Raw genomic sequence first — 17,362 nt, forward strand, 5'->3', positions numbered from 1 at the left:
TCAGAACAAGAATCGAGGATAAATTAAATTGAGTTGGAAGTAAAATATGTTATATAATCCAACAGTGAATCGCTGAACAAAGCATGACATTAAGAACATGCAACAGCTACAAATGATTCAAATAAGTAATTGAGCATGGTGCAGCAATCGCCAAATCCCTCCCTTGATCAGCAAAAACATTGCTCAATTCTATCCAAAATCTCATTCCTCTTTCAATGTAGATAAAGATAGGTTGATGAGCATTCCACACTGCTGTAACATCCATATGATCGTGCCTAATCAAAATCATGAGAATTTATTAGTTCTGTTCAAGATAAGGATTTTATAAATTGTGGCAGCGTGGATCCTAATGTGTATATATACCGCGGGCGCGCACGTGTGTGAGGGGAGGGAGGGTAAAACTACTACATAAATAAGGATAATATTTGGGTACTCCTAACTGATGTGACTCAATACAATTTACACATTTTCAAATTTTAATTTTTTTTTAATAATGGTTAATAATGCCGAGTAAGTATGCTTTTTTTTTTTTTTTTCATTTGTTCTTATTTTTTATTTAGAGCTAAACTAATCTTAAATATCCAAAATTTTGCAGTATCTCTTTGGATTACATGTTAATCTTCTGATTGTCAGTCTTTTCATGTTTATCTCATGATGTCTTGTTTTTGTTTGCCCTTGGCTTTGTTTGTATTGGAATGGTTGGTTGTATTTTCTTTATCCTAACATACCCTAGCTCTTAGAAACTTCATCAAACATTTTATGGCTTTGTTAACTACTATTGAATTAAGCAAGACAGCTATGAGCTTCAGTAAGCATTTCATGATGTGTTGTTGAGCTCTGCTGCATGCTGGTCTTGTTATTTCCATGTTTATCTCATGATAGTCTTGTTGTTTTTGTTTGCCCTTGGCTTTGTATTGGAAATGGTCATATTCATTTCCAACATTATCTTGGTGTTTGGTTGTGAAGGGTGGTTGGTTCTCACCTCTTCTGTACTTTCTTTATCCTAGCAGCCCTAGCTGTTAGAAACTTCATCAGACATTTTATGGCTTTGTTAACTATTATTGAATTAAGCAAACAACTATGAGCTTCAGTAAGTATTTCATGACATACATTTTTAACACTCAAGTTCAGGGCACATTATAGCGCGCACCTCTTATTCAAATACCAAAAACAAATGGGCTAATGAGGGGGAGGGTGCTCTTGCAATCTTTATATATCCGACTCATTTTTCCAGCCAATGGCGAGGGATAGTTTTCTTAAACAAGTTGGTATTAAAATACATGATTAACAAAATGAAGGTATAAGGCTCAGTCAGAAGCCATAAAACACGCTAACTATCCATATGATCTCTATCCATTGTCCATAAGTCCCACCATCCCTTATTAAATTGGAGAAGATTCACTGATTCCCCCAAAACTGGGGTGTAGAGATAACAATCTTTAGCACTATCTCGCAGCATTACCTCGTCAAAAACTTCGTCACCCATTTCGAAACGCACAAGTAAGCAACAAAAACCCCAAAATTCCTCATCATCCTCCTCAAGGTTCTTATATGCAACCTAATACGTAGCTCCATTCACGAATGCAGGTCTCAGACCATCAAAATAACAATAACATGAAGGGGAATCATCAATTCTTCTCCAAGAAGTTACCAACGGGCCAGTGACCTAGCAGTATCAGACCATTACCTCCCAAAGGGAGGTTAGGGGTTCAAGCGTCTATGGAGGCATGTGTGTGTGAGTACCAATTAAGAAAAAAAAATTCTTCTCCTAAGGTTCGTGCTTAGACTATAAACCTCAGTTAGGAATTGTTTTTTGTAAGGCACCTCAGTCTCCAAACACAAAACCTTCACGACCTTATAGTCACTAACTCCGGGGTGGAACCAAAATGCTATAAAGGTAGTCTTAAAATGATCCAAATTCGAGTAGTCCACTATAAGCAGAGATTTAGGGAGGGTTTTTAGTTTTCTAAGTGCTGGGTTTTATAAGCATATGGTGCCCTGTTTATTATTAGACAAGCACAAGAGGCCATTACAGGAACCTTGGACCTCTAAAGATTGATTGCGGAGGTGTGAGGGAAGCTGCGGTCCAAAATACTCGCCAAACAATTCATTATCATAACGTATTGAGTAACAGTTAAATTCAATTATGGGAATGTTTGGAATATGAGATTTGTAGCAGAGGATTATATAAGTGTTTTGGCTTGAGGTTTTGAGATGTGCTTTAAGGAAACTAGGATTAGTGATTAAAGAGTACCATGATTTGCAAACTGATTTGAATCGGAGTAGTGATTTTACCGGCAGTCTCATCAGGATCTGAGTCCAGATTTCTTCAGCGAGATGATAACAACAACAGCAGGAAGGATTTGATTATGTTTTTCTGCTAACACTCCTTGACATTTTGTTTCGGCTTCGCTTCGCTGCTTCCAAGTAGGGATAATTACAAACCCTAGAAGAATCTGATCATGCTCTGCCGATACATCTTGACATTTTATTTCACCTTCGCCTTGCTACTTCCAAGTAAGGATAATCAGAAACCCTAGAACCTTGTGAACTTATCCTCCTATACCCTTGTGAAGTCCTCTTCTTAGGGTTCGGATTCGAAGGATAATCAGAAACCCTCCTCCTAGACCCTTGTGAACTCCTCCTCCTAGGGCTCGCATTCGAAAGATAATCAGAAACCCTAGATAGGAGGAACTTATCATCAGAAGAAAACCCTATACCCGTGTGAACTTCTCCTCCTAGGGCTCGGATTCAAAGGATAATCAAAAACCCTAGATAAGAGGACCTTATCATCAGAAAAAACCCTATACCATTGTGAACTCCTCCTCCTAGGGCTTGGATTCATAACAAATTAGACTTGGGTTGTCTTTATTGAAGATTAGATAATCGAATTCTAGTGGGTACATATATATATATATGTATGGAAAGACGAATACTAGTTGGGGTTCTCTTTGTTGAAGATTAGATAATTGAATTCTAGTGTGTGTATGTGTGTGTGTGTGTGTGTATAAGTTACTTAACTAATCGATGGAATATTCTTCGTTCCGGGGAATGTTAATCCACATTTTCGGGGATGCCCTCAGTAAGGTCAAGGTATTTTAACACTTCATTGTCTTCTTCTTCTCAGGATGGCAATGGGGAGGGGCGGGGGATCTCATTCCGCATCCCATCCCCGGTCAAGTTTTTTACCCCCATTCCCTAGCCCATGCATCATTTGTCCAGCCCGAGCCTGCCTCAGAAGAATTTATGTGTAAAAAATAAATCAATTAATGTTGCACCCATGACTTGACCCTGAAACCTTAAACATAAATTCCAAACACACAACCAACTTGTCTACCACACTCTTGTGACTTGAGTATAATTATAAATATATATAATATTTTCGAGCTCGAGTTGGGTTTCGGGCTTTATCCATATCAACCCAAGCCTAGACCGAATTGAATTTGGGTTCAAAATATATAGCCTAGGCCCAAACCGAAATTAGAAAAATATTGCCCAAGCCCACAAAATTTCGGGCTGGGCTTGGGTTATTTCGAGTTGGGCCCGCCCAAGTTGCAGCCCTACCTGCTCCACATAACATTTTTTAAATTATAATTCGGCTTCAGCAGAATCAACATAGCCATAATATTTTTCAACCTAATAATTTAATAAAACTTTAGCGCAACTATAATAATTTAAAACTTGAATTATATATATATATATATATATATATATATATATATATATATATATATATATATATATTAGGGGTGGCAAAATGGGTCACAACCTATCAACCTGCCCATATCCGCCCGCTTTTTAATGGTTATGGGTGAACCATATTTAAGATCGGTAAAAAATGGGTTGGGAAATTTTTAACCACTTAATTTAAGGGTCAAGATGAGTTGAATATGGTTACCTATATTTCATACATCACATAATTGACATACAACATACATCGATCTATATTGCACTCAACTCATTTTTCTCTCTCTAAAATTCTCTCACTCACAAAAGGCTGCAAATTGGGTTGGCCCAACCCTGCCCAGCCTAGTTCTAATCTAACCTTAACCCAAAAGCGGGTTGGGTTGGGCTAGCCCGAATTCTACCCAAAATGGGATATGTCCATTTCCTTTCCCATGTTTGTAAACATCAAAATTTTTAAGAAAATTTTATTTTTAAAACATCAATATTTTGGGCGGGTCAGTTGGGTTTCACGGGTCATTTTTTTTTTTTTTTTTTTTTTTTTCAAAAATGAAAATTACTTTTTCCTTTTCCATGTTTGTAAACATCAAAATTTTTAAGAAAATTTTATTTTTAAAACATCAATATTTTGCCGCGGGTCGCGTGGGTTTCACAGGTCTTTTTTTATACACATTACATTTTCCTTTTCCATGTTTGTAAATGTAAATGCAAGAAAATATCTCTCCAAATTTCTTCAGAGTTTCATTACATTCTCACCATTCTTCCTCCCTTTTTTTTACCACTCTTGTCTATTTATAGGCAATTACCAGCATTATTGGGATGTTATAACTGATTTCTTATGCTGGGCTCCCAGCTTCAGGCTTCCTTCCTAATGGGCCTGACTTTGCTGGGTAGATCTCATAGGTTTGGCCCATTCTGCAGTGCCTCTATGTGGGCTAAAACCAATTGCTTGATCCGATGCTCCTTTCGCGGGTCATATCCGGATCGTATCTGGCCCATGCTGCCTTTGGTATCCTCAATTGCCCCCATAATTACTCCCTAATAAATTTGGGAGTAATTATCGATGACTGCCAATCATGATTTGACGGCTCAAGGAGATCTCATGGAAAAACGAACGGTTGGATCTGGAACCAACGCCTTGAAATTCGAAATCTTCTCGTTTCCCTGATGCCTTGGTCTTCGGGCCCACTTTGCCTTTATAACCCTCAGAGATGTACTTTCAATTTTTTTTACTGTCTCTACCCTATCTCTCTGTTAATCAAACCGTTGTTCGTCTCTATTGCAAGGCGAGTTAAATCTTCTCCGGCGAATTTTTGCAAGAGCTACTCATTTTTCATCTTCTTGAAGCTTCCTTTGAATCCTTCAATCTCCTTAAGGTCAGTTCTATTTTCCTTTTTCTTTAATCTTATTAAAAGCAAAAACTTTTACTCTTTCTTAGGGTTTCTGCTTTATTTATTTATTTATTTTTTCTCATCATGCCTATTGATCTTGATATCATCCGTATGAAGCTTCATCTTCCTAACGACATACATATTAGAGAATGCCCTGAAGAGGTGAACATTAGGACTGGAGAGGGGCTTCTTCCCGGTGAAGTCCTGTTTTCCCTTCATCAACTAAACATTATCTGATTCCCTGTGCACCCCTTTTTCAACTACGTTTTCAATAAATTGGGGCTCTCTCCTCTGCAAGTGAACCCCAAGTTTCTCAGAGTTATATCCGTTTTACTGCTTTTGAGTCATGACCGAGGTCTAGATCTTGACATTATTAACCTCCTTCTTTGTTATAAGGTCAACAAAATCAGGTTGAACGATTTGTACTACCATTTCTACCCTCTGGAAAAGATGTCAATTTGTACGGACAAACTTAACTCTGAGAAAGGGTGGAAAACGAACATAGTCGGGGTTAGGGGAGCTTGGTCCACTACTGCCGCATAGGATTACCCTATTCCGACCGCCTTTAGCGAGTGTTCGGTTTCTTCGTATAAGAAATACAAAAATCATAAGGCTGATTGTCCTTGTGAAATTTGCGTACCTCACTTCTGCATTTTCTTATGCTATTCCCTAGGCATCCTTAGTAATGACTTGAGCTACGGTGTTTGCAGGGATAGGGTTAATTACCTGAAGAAGTACGTTCTGAACAACGTCCCTTCCTGCTCAGATTTCCTCACTTCAGATAATCTTACTGACATCTCTCTTCTTGGCAAAAGCATGAGTTAGCTTTAGATTCCTTCCTTCGGCAGGAGGAAAAATCCTCCCCAGGTCACTGTTGCTGCTGCGGCAACCTCTTCTCTTGCTTCGGCATCTTCCTCTGCCACTATTTCTAACACTACTCCGAGCGTAGTGGCCGTTGGTCCAACTGTTGACATCCTTCCTACTACCCAGAATGTAGCTCTTCAGGTTAATACCTCTTTTGCTGTCATTGTGGGTGCTCAAGACAAAGAACGAGGCAAAAGGCCTCAACCTGACAGTGAACCCAACCTTGATGACGTCCCTCTGATTCGGACCTCTGGGCCGAACTTACTGCACCGTCCAATCAGACCTACTGCCTCTTTTGGGTCTGCTGCAACCACTACCTTTACCTCTGCTTCTGTAGTGTTACCATGGACTCCTTAGCTCATCCGAACGGATGGGTTAACTGTAAAGTCAAATGAGACCATGTTCAAGGATGGTCGGACCGCTATGGCGTATTACAGGAGCATGTGGACTCCTAAAGACATCGAGGTGGCCAAAGGCCTGTCTCAGAAGGAGGTGTTCAACCGCTTTCTCTTGTTGGCCATTGAGGTAACTCTTTCCTTTCAAATAACAAATCTTTGCATAGTCCTTATACTTGAATTCCTCTGACCATACGCTCGGCTTAATCAGTACTCATGCATATCTTTGCAGACCTTATTCGGGATGATGGCCATGCATAAACAAGTGGAGTTGGCTAATGCTAGGGCTCGTAAGTTCTCTGACAGCCTTGATGTGGCCAATAAGGAGAGCAAAGCTTTAGGCGCCCAGAATGATGAACTGATGGTGCAGCTGAACAAAGTCGATAACGAGAGGGACGTTCTGAAAAAAGGAGACAGACTCCCTTCAAGATGAGAGGGATGCTCTCCAAATTGAGAAGAGCATATGGTAGACTGAACGTGAGTCTCTTTAGGTTGAGAAGGAAGAACTTCATTGCCTACTAAGTGATGAGCAGTCTACGCGGATGGCCTTTGAGAAAAGGGCCTTAGCCGAACGTGATGCCTTACTCAGCACCATTAGTAAGGTGAATGGTGGTATGTTAGCCCTTTATGCACGCTTTTCCAGGATCGGTGCCCTTTGGTATGCAAAGGGATTCCGAGAGGGCTATACCGATCGGGTTCCTACTGAAGGTCAGACTGGCTCTTCTCTAGATGAGGTTGACAAGGAGTTAGAGGTCGATCCCCTAGGAGTTTACGTTGATCCAGACTCCACTCCTGCTGAGCATATTTTTTATGAGTGTCAGGAGATTGTTTCCTCAAGGGTCATTTCTACTCCCTCCACTGCTCTTCCTCTGGACGTTCCTCCCATGTCTTCCATGGTCTCATCTGCCAATACTGCTGAGGAGGGAGGTTTTCAGAACGAAACAATCATTCAGCTTGACTCCCCTCCTCGTGGAGATGGGACTACCAATGATGATGATGGGACAGCTCAGCACCATCAAGAAACCAATGGGGCAGATGCAACTAGTTAGGACCTTTCTTGATGTATCAATTCCCTCATTTGCTTTATATGTACTTTGCCTTTGTAGACTCAAAATGTTATGAATGAAATGAAGGGTTTTTGGCTGAACTTTGTCCACATTTTCTAATATATTATATTTTTAGCTGAACTGGTTTAGTGCTTGACGCTCAGTTGGAATGCCATTTGCCACTTTCACTTTCATTTTTTGGCAAGTTTTTGGCGTTTGGCTAATAGTGCCAGCTGCTACTTACTTTGCTGAAGTGATTGGCGCTCGGCTAGAATGCCACTTGCCATTTTTACTCTTTATTTTTTTGGCAAATTTTTGGCGTTCGGCTTATAGTGCCAGCTGCCACTTACTTTGCTGATTAGTTGGCGCTCGGCTAGAATACCACTTGCCACTGTCACTCTTCAATTTTTGGCAAGTTTTTGGCGTTCGGCTCATAGTGCCAGCTGCTACTTACTTTGCTGAGTGGTTGGCGCTCGGCTATAATGCCACTTGCTACTGTCACTCTTCATTTTTTAGCAAGTTTTTGACGTTTGGCTCACAGTGTCAGCTGCCACTTACTTTGCTGAGTGGTTGGCGCTCGGCTAGAATGCCACTTGCCATTGTCACTCTTCATTTTTTGGCAAGTTTTTGGCGTTCGGCTCATAGTGCCAGTTGCGACTTACTTTGTTGAGTGGTTGGCGCTCGGCTAGAATGCCACTTGCTACTGTCACTCTTCATTTTTTAGCAAGTTTTTGGCGTTCGGCTCATAGTGCCTGTAATATCCCTCGGATTCGAGACATGGGTTGATCAGGCCCAGGCCCAAACCCGAGGGAAATATCAAACAATTAATATGTAATATGAACACAGATGACAAAATGAATTTAAGATTTAAAGTTTAAGCAGAAAGAAACTAAAATAAAATCCTCAAATTTAAAAGATTGAATAATCCAACTTCAAAACCTCCAAGGGTACAACTCGGGAATCCATCTCTAGTGGACCCCTAATAAAAATCCTAAACTGAACGGAAATAAAGAACTGAAGACACAATCTAAATATAATATCTGAAAAGAAGTCCTACGTCGTTGGTAGAATGGAAGATCGTCTCTGCTCAGCCTGAACAAGCCCAAAGACTGGAATCGTCCGATACCTGAAAAATGATAAGTGGGTCAGGCCCACTAGCAAGTTCTATACTACTACAACCCAAGTAGAGATCCGATACGCATGTACATCCTAACCAATCCTAACCAATCCAACAATAACTAAATAGTCCGTAGATATGTATATGTATATAATCACACTACAGGACTCTCACTGGACTACATGCCCGTCTCAACCTAACTAGTAGGCACTATGCAAAACGTACCTGAGGTGGGTATGACTACCTAGACCTAGCAGGGTACACATCTAACCATCATAGTCAGTTATGTATCCCAATGCATATACGCTCCCTAGCCAACGACTCTGAGACTCAGGCTCATATTGTGGCACCATAAAAATATTTTTAAATTCCGTTCCAAACCAGAAGTGTCACTCAACTATTTAGTGATCTGACACAACATACAGGTAGGACTTAACCTTTATAGTTAATCCATCCCTCAATCCAGAGTAGGTAGGACTTAGCATTTTGAGCTAATCCCCCTAGTATGACACCGTCCCATACCGGTGCATACAATCCATCCATCCAGTTGATAATATAAGTGACAGTAAATATCAACATATCCAATCTAAGCATAACAAAAATGTTTAAATAGCATGTTTGTTTAATACATCCTGTATATGATTCCCTGACAAGTTTTAAATACAGAGAATAAATATAACCATCCTGTAACTCACAAGAAACATAATAATAATATTAACAGTAATTGCATGCTTCCTTGTAATACTTCACAACATCCCACAAGTTGACATAAACAATTATTGGTCAACATCGACTAGTTTCTTATTAAGCATTAAGTGAAATTATATTAGTCGACAAGCTTATCCCATATCACTATTTCATGATTTAAACATAAATTTCTTAATTCAATTGCTAAGCTTAAAAACAAACAGCTTGAATTGTCTGCAACAAAGTCGTCACACAAACTTCTTTAAGTGTTGTAAACATCAATTAATTCCCCGTTAAGCATAGCTAACATTATATAATTTGAGATGTTTAATACAATACCACGGTCATATGATTTACACATAAAATTCCTAATTCAATTGCTACCTTTAAAACAAGCAACTTGAATTATCCGCATCACCGTAAAACTAATCACTTCCTAAGAGTCTCCGGCTGTTCCTTGTTTAGCTTCTTATGGTATATTATGAGTTACCATGCCTTCTTAGAATTTATCAAGAGTTTATTCATTACAAAACACCCGTAGAGTCATTCCTAAAACCTTCTAGAACTTCAAAATTCCAAATACAGTAGCCTAGATTCGCAGGGAAAACAAAGAAAATAAAAAAAAAACTGAAAACCTTGGAGGAGCCGGCTCCACACAAAGTGGAGCCGCCTCCAAATAATGGTGGAGCCGCCTCTACTAAATCCTAGAGCCAGCTCCACTTAAGGTGGAGCCGCCTCTACTAAATCCTAGAGCCGGCTCCACTTAAGGTGGAGCCTGCTCTACGTTGTGGTGCACCTGTTCATCCTCTGCGCGTCATCTCTTTCCTCTCCGGCAGTATTAGACTGCTTTGTTCCACCAAACCAACCTCTCTACTGGTTAAAACTAAGTCCCAAGATGCTCTAAAGTTATTTAAATTCATTACTTGCCAACCAAAAACAATTAGAACAAGAATTTACAAAAGCCAAAGAGATTGAACAAGAAGGGAAAACATATATAAGAACAGATACTGTTATGAAACAATATATTTGTGCAACCAAATTAATTTAACTTAAATTCTTCCTGGAACTGAATTAGGGATGCAAAGAGCATAAGCCAAAGAGATTGAGTAAATATAAAACTTGCCTGTGAGATTCGGTTCAAAAATCTCAAAGTCCTTCCTCTAAGTGTTTCCAGAAATCCTTCAGTTTTGTCCCAGACTTCTCTCTACGTTTCTTATTTCCAGTATGCCATGAATAGGGTTTTTAAAACCCTAGGCAGATGTTCATTACATATATTTATAGGTTTTCACAAAACCTTAATCCATGTCTAATTCGGCCCATAAACAAACCTAGGATATACAATGTCGGCTGCTTATGAAAACTATAAACCCCATGAAAATATATTCGCGTTGCCAACTAACTAAAACCAACTAAATGAAATTTAGCTAATCTAATTAAATTTAATTTTAACTTAACACAATTAAATCCATAAGTAAGACAATTAAATAAATTAACTCAATTACATGCAAGTAACCTAAACTAGTAATCAAATGCAGCAATTAAATCCATCACCAATCCAATTAAATTTAAATAAAACAAATTTATTAAACAATTAAAGCCAAAATAAAAACCCAATTAATAAAGTCAAATAATACAAATAATTCAAGTAAGTCAAATAAGTCAATAAAGAATGAAAAATTCAATTAAAACAATAAATTAAATACCAGGACTATCATTTTGAAATTAGGGGTATTACAGTGCCAGCTGCCACTTACTTTGCTGAGTGGTTGGCGCTCGGCTAGAATGCCACTTGCCATTGTCACTCTTCATTTTTTGGCAAGTTTTTGGCGTTCGGCTTATAGTGCCAGCTGCTACTTACTTTGCTGAGTGGTTGGCGCTCGGCTAAAATGCCACTTGCCACTTTCACTCTTCATTTTTTGACAAGTTTTTGGCGTTCGGCTCATAGTACCAGCTGCCACTTACTTTTTCAAACACTCAATTTTTTAGAAGAAGATAGCTCTTTATAGATTTTAACATTTCGTACATTCATACCTACACAATTTGAAAATGAACAATGATAAAATTGGAAATCAACTTTATATTAATAATACCTTTTTAGAGATGTAACATTCCATGGCTTGTTGACCAGCCTTCCAGCCATGGTCTCTAAGGTGTAAGCCCCCTTTCCTATGATTTCTGTAATTTTATATGGGCCTTCCCAATGTGACACCATTTTTTTAACCATTCCTACATTCCTCTTCAGAACCAGATCACCTGGTGCAAAGTCTCTGTGCTTTACCCTTTTGTTATGGCTGTTCATAAGGGTCTGCTGGTAAGATGCGAGCCTTACTGCCGTTGTATCTCTCTTTTCCTCCAACATATCGAGGTTAACCTCAACATACTGTCATTTTGCTCTCGATTCCATGCTAAGCTTCGGACAGTCGGAACCAAGTGCTCGACCGGTATAACTGCCTCGGTACCATATGCCATGGCGAAGGGGCTCTCTCCGGTCGAACGTCTTGGGGTTGTTCAATAAGCCCATAAGACATTCGGCAGTTCATCTAACCATTTTCCTTTCTGATCCTCAAGCTTCTTCTTGATGCAAGCAAAGATTGTTCTATTTGTGATTTGTGCTTGGCCATTTGCCTGCGGATGACTTATTGCTGCCAACTTTTGGTTGATTCCATACTCTTCTAGTAACTCTTTTACTTGCTTACTATCGAGATTAGTTCCATTATCCATGACAACCGACCTTGGAACACCAAAGCGGCAAATAATATTATTCCAAATGAAGTGCCTCACATGAGTTTGGGTTACACTGGGATATGGCTCTACTTCCACCCACTTGGTAAAATAATCGGTTGCTAACAGAACGTACTTGTTCTGTGATCTTGCGGTCGGCAGATGGCCAACCACATCCATCCCCCATTGCGCGAAAGGCCAGGGCGTGGCCATTACGTGTAAATCTTCAGGTGGTTGGTGAATCAGTGGTCCGAACCTTTGGCATTTATCGCATCTTCTAGAGAATTCTTCTGCATCTCGTGACATGTTTGGCAAAAAATACCCCTGCGTCATTGCTTTGTGCGCTAAAGATCTCCCCCCTGAATGATTCCCACATACACCTTCATGAATGGTATATTTCGCTGCATTTGACTTGATTTTCCAAGCTTCATTCCTTTATTTAGTCAGAATGTCATCCCGTATATAAGTCATGATCGGATCTATCCAGCTCGGTTCATATGGAATGACATTCACCTACCAAGGATCTAAGCCTGAAGGTTCTTTGAAGATGGATGGCTGGTTCAATATTCCTACCGGGATCACCCTCGCCAATGTCTCCCCAGAACTCAAAGCACTGCATGCCAACCGATCGGCGTCTTCATTTTGCTCCCTCGATAACTGGAAAAACTTGACATTATCAAAGTTTTTAGCCTCGCGCATGACGGCAGAATGGTATGCCTCCATTGTTTCGTCCTTAGTTTCATATTCATCATTCACTTGCCGAATAACCAACTGTGAGTCACTAAAAGCGGTTAAGTTCCTGACTTTCAGCTCGTTGGCTAACTTGAGTCCCATCAGCAACGCTTCGTACTCTGCTTCATTATTAGTGGCTCGGAATTCAAGTTTGAGCGCTTGACTTAGGAATGTGCCTTCTGGCGTTTGTAGTTTAATCCCAATGCCTGCCCTCATCTGATTTGAGGATCCATCTACGAAGAGTTTCCATGGACAGCTGCGAAGGTCTTCCTCCACATCTTCTAAATCACATTCTAGCATGAAATCAGCCAAGGCTTGCCCTTTGATAGCCGTTTTAGGTTCATACGTTATGTCAAACGAACTTAATTCTATGGCCCACTTCGTCATTCTCCCCGAGAGGTCTGGCTTATGCAGGATCACTCTGATTGGAAAGGCAGTCATAACGACGATATGATGGGATTCAAAATAATGCCTTAGCTTCCTTTTTGCATTTACGAGCGAGAGTATCACTCGTTCGGCCTTTGAATATCTCCGTTCGGCATCAGTCATTATTTTGCTGACATAGAACACTGGGTACTGAGCTCTTTCCTTGCAGTGGATCAGAACAGCACTCGTCGCAATACTAGATACCCCGAGGTACAAAAATAACTTTTCTCCTGGTTCGGGGGCAAACAGGATTGGAGGGCTCTGCATATATTCTTTCAAACTAGTTAGCGCTTGTCGCTGTTCATCCCCCCAGGCCTGTCTCCCATGGCTTTATATGGTATCAAAGAATGGCTTGCAGCGATCCGACAGCTTAGAAATAAACCGGCTCAGTGCAGCTATCTGACCTGTGAGGGCTTGTACTTCTTTAATTGTCTTTGGTTCAGCATTCTTGGTCAGAGCCTCTGCTTGGGCTGGGCTAGCCTCGATTCCTCTATGAATAACCACATGTCCTAGGAATTGACCAGAATTTACGTCGAATGAGCATTTGGTTGGATTAAGCTTCATTCCATATCTTCTCAATACCTCAAACACGTCTTGCAGATGCTTTAAATGGTCAACTCTTCTCTTACTTTTCACCACCATGTCATCAATGTAAGCCTCTACAGTGTTCCCCATTTGATCCTTGAAAATCTTGCTGATCAGCCTCTGATAAGTTGCCTCAGCATTCTTTAATCCGAACGGCATAAGTTTGTAGCAATAGGTCCCTCGTTCGATTACAAAAGAAGTTTTCTCCTCATCAGCTGGGTTCATGGGGATTTGATTGTATATTGAATAAGTATCCAAGAAAGTTAAACATTCGTATCCAGTTGTGGCGTCCACCATTTGATCAATCTTTGGCAGCGGAAAATTATCCTTCGGACAAGCTTTGTTTAAATTAGTGAAATCGATGCATACTCGCCACTTCCCATTCTTCTTTCGCACAACTACAACATTCGAAAGCCAGTCTGGGTAATATACTTCTCTAATGAATCCCGCATCAAGCAACTTATCAACCTCTTCGGCTATGATCTGATTACGCTCTAGAGCGAATCTTCTCTGCCTCTGCCTTACAGGCTTCGCGTTCGGATTGACGTTGAGAAAGTGGCGGGATGCCGAAGGGCTTATTTCGGGCATATCCGAGTGGCTCTAAGCGAACACATCAGCATTTTGAGACAAGAAATCAATTAACTCATGCTTCTCTCCTTTGTCAAGTCTTATTCCCGCTCTGGTCGTTCGTTCTGGTTTGTTATGATCAATCTGCACATCAACAAGGGGTTCTTCAATCAAGTTCCCCAACTCCTCCTCCCCACTTTGGCTGGGTGGAGGCCCCTGTAATTGCTATCTGGGGCTTGCAGAACGGATGGGAGCTTTTACCTTTGCCGCAGATTTTAATGTTACGGAATAACATTCTTTTGCTGCCACCTGATCGCCATGAATATCAATCACTTTAGTTCCGTCTGGCCCTAGACATTGCATGACCTGATGCAGAGTGGAGGGAACACCTTGTACTTTGTGAATCCACCCTCTTCCCATCAGGAGGTTGTAAGAGGGGTGGATCTCAACAACAACAAAATTTTCCGTCAGAACTCTTTCCGCAGCTTGTACTTCCACTTCCACTATACCGATGGGTTCCACCCTCTTGCCATCAAATCCTAACAAGGGGTTTCCAGTGGCCTTGAGCTTTTTCGGCTTGATCTCAAGCCGATCAAATGTGTCATTCGGCAAGACATTCGCACTGCTTCCTGGATTGATCAGAACTTTTCGCACCAGGCACTCTGCCACTATCAAACTGACAACCAATGGATCTTCATGAGGAATTTGAACACACAGCAGATCCGTCCTGTCAAACTTTATCGGTGTTGATATGCTCTGCTGGTGCAGGGCATTCACACTGCCGATCCTCTTCTTCAATTGTGCTTGACGAAGGCGCGTTCGAAGCAGCTCATCTGACTCCTCGCTAGGCTCGTGCCGACCATGAATTGCATTGATTATACAAACTGGCTGTGAGTTATGGGAGCTCGGCTTCTGACTTCTCTTCACTTGCTCTATCGGTCGGTTCTGTTTTACCGCCGGCCTTGAACATAACTTACGAACTCCCTTCTGGCTATCAACATCTCTACCTGTCTCCTTAAGTTCCTGCATTCATTAGTTTGATGGCCAAAGTCAGAATGGAATGCACAATGCTTAGATTGGTCCCTCTGTTCGAAGGGCTGTCTGATTGGTAAAGGAGATCGGAATTTATCTTTATTTTCTTGGTATAACCTTGCTATAGTGACTTTCAATGGAGTAACCATCTCTTCCTCTCTAGGCCTCTTCTCAGATTTCCAGGAGGTCTGACACTGTGGCTGAACCTGCTTTTGCCTGATCTTGGCTTTGGTTTTCTCTTCTGTTGATATGATGGATGTCTTCAGAGCGTTAGCTGCCTCTTCTTCTTCTAAGCACACAAAACCATAAGCTCTTTCATTGAGTTCATCCATAGTCTTCGACGTATTTACTACCAAGATTGTGTGGAATGGAGTGCCACGAGTCATGGCCAATTTAAACGGTTGAACCACCGTAGAAGGATGACATTTAATCACCATGCTCTTTGTAAGGTTAAACCTGGTAAGAAAAGCTTGGAGATGCTTGTCTTCATGTTGCTTCATTGTGAATAGGCTCGAAATGTCCTTTGCTGGACGTTTATTCCCATAGTACTAGCTTATGAACCGATCGCATAAGCTTCAGAAACTATCCACTGAGCCCCTCGGCAGGTTCTTGAACCAATTGAGCGCTGGCCCAGCTAGACTTGTAAGAAAGCATTTGCACATCAAGGAATCATTCTCAGTGTTCAAGGCCATTTTCAACTAGATGTGATATACATGATCAATCGGATTGGTCGTCCCATCAAACAGAATGAAAACGGGCATGGAGAATTTCCTCGGACTCGGAGCATTTAGAATTTCATCGGAAAACGGCGAGTCAACTGTTCGAGCCGCTGAATGGAGGGCTTCATTCTCCCTCTAGAACCCTGCGGTAGCTCTCTGATCTATAGATCTCCTTTCTGAGCTTTGATAACCGAACGTTGCCATGGAAGGCCGATAAGACGGATCGAATGATCTTTCCTCCATAAACTCCTTGTGCCACGGCGGTATAGCTTTGTGGCGATCAAACTCCATTGTTTCTTCTCAGCTGAGCATTTCTTGATATGGATCGAAAGTCATGGCTTCGTTTCGCCTGATCTGTTCACGCCGTGGTTCCACATGAGTTGATCCATCACGATCATCAACACGATAAGGATTTGGCGGCAAATCATTTGGCCAGACCTGCTCGTGGTGAAGATCTGTCTGGTTGTTCCCTACCTCCTTACCGTGATGTGCAGCACCGAGATGTAGAACTTCTTCTCTTGCCGGGAGCGGTCGTAGAATCACCGGAGCTTCTTGACGCTGCATTTCAGTCCTTAACTCTGCATTCTCTCTCCTAAGAGCTTCGATCATGTTCATCAACTCATTAAGTTTCATCTGCTAGACATTCTTTACCGAATTGGAGTTCTCACCCCCAGTCATCATTCCGAAAAGGAGCAAAGGCATGAATTGCAAATTCTAAATTAGATCTGAGTTTCACTATCGCGAATCACGTCAGATCTGGACTCAAATTTTATGAATTACGTTCACCATTTGCTAGATCTGAGTTTTCCCGGCTTTGAACTTATCAGATCGAGCCACAATAGAATGAATCACCACTACGTAAATCTGACTTCAATTTCTCAAAATCAATCAGGAATCAAGAACTTCTCAAGAGCAAACTGCAATCTCTCAGATTTGGATTTAACTTCCAGAAATCGAGCTTCGTCTTCACGAATCAGTCTAAATCAACATGATGTTAATCAAACATGAATCAATCTTTAACGTTTCCCATAGACGGCGCCAATTGTAAATGCGAGAGAATATCTCTCCAAATTTCTTCAGAGTTTCATTACATTCTCACCATTTTTCCTCCCTTTTCTTTACCACTCTTGTCTATTTATAAGCAATTACCAGCATTATTGGGATGTCATAACTGATTTCTTATGCTGGGCTCCCAGCTTCGGGTTTCTTTCCTAATGGGCCTGACTTTGTTAGGTAGATCTCAGAGGTTTGGCCCTTTCTGCAGTGCCTCTATGTGGGCTGAAACCAATTGCTTGATCCGATGCTCCTTTCGCGGGTCATATCTGGATCGTATCCAGCCCATGTCGCCTTTGGTATCCTCAGGACCCTAAGTGTCCGGTTCAGCAAAATTTCCCCT

The 17,362-nt window shown here is 41.0% G+C and overlaps 1 long non-coding RNA gene across 2 annotated transcripts in view; it reads right to left on the reverse strand.

Moving 5' to 3' along the window:
* The window catches only part of LOC132294616 (uncharacterized), a 22,876-nt gene continuing 5,514 nt past the window's right edge, over positions 1–17,362 (reverse strand). The window contains exon 3 of one of the 2 annotated variants that reach the window (XR_009478122.1): positions 1–275. This is a non-coding gene — a long non-coding RNA (uncharacterized LOC132294616). Of the gene's footprint in view, positions 276–8,229; positions 8,507–17,362 lie in introns of those variants that run through there. The other variant, XR_009478123.1, reaches the window with a different exon arrangement.

Source organism: Cornus florida, unplaced genomic scaffold (assembly GCF_030987335.1).
Source record: "Cornus florida cultivar Cherokee Brave unplaced genomic scaffold, ASM3098733v1 CherokeeBrave_3.0.0_Hap2_Chr02, whole genome shotgun sequence".
NCBI lineage: Eukaryota > Viridiplantae > Streptophyta > Magnoliopsida > Cornales > Cornaceae > Cornus > Cornus florida.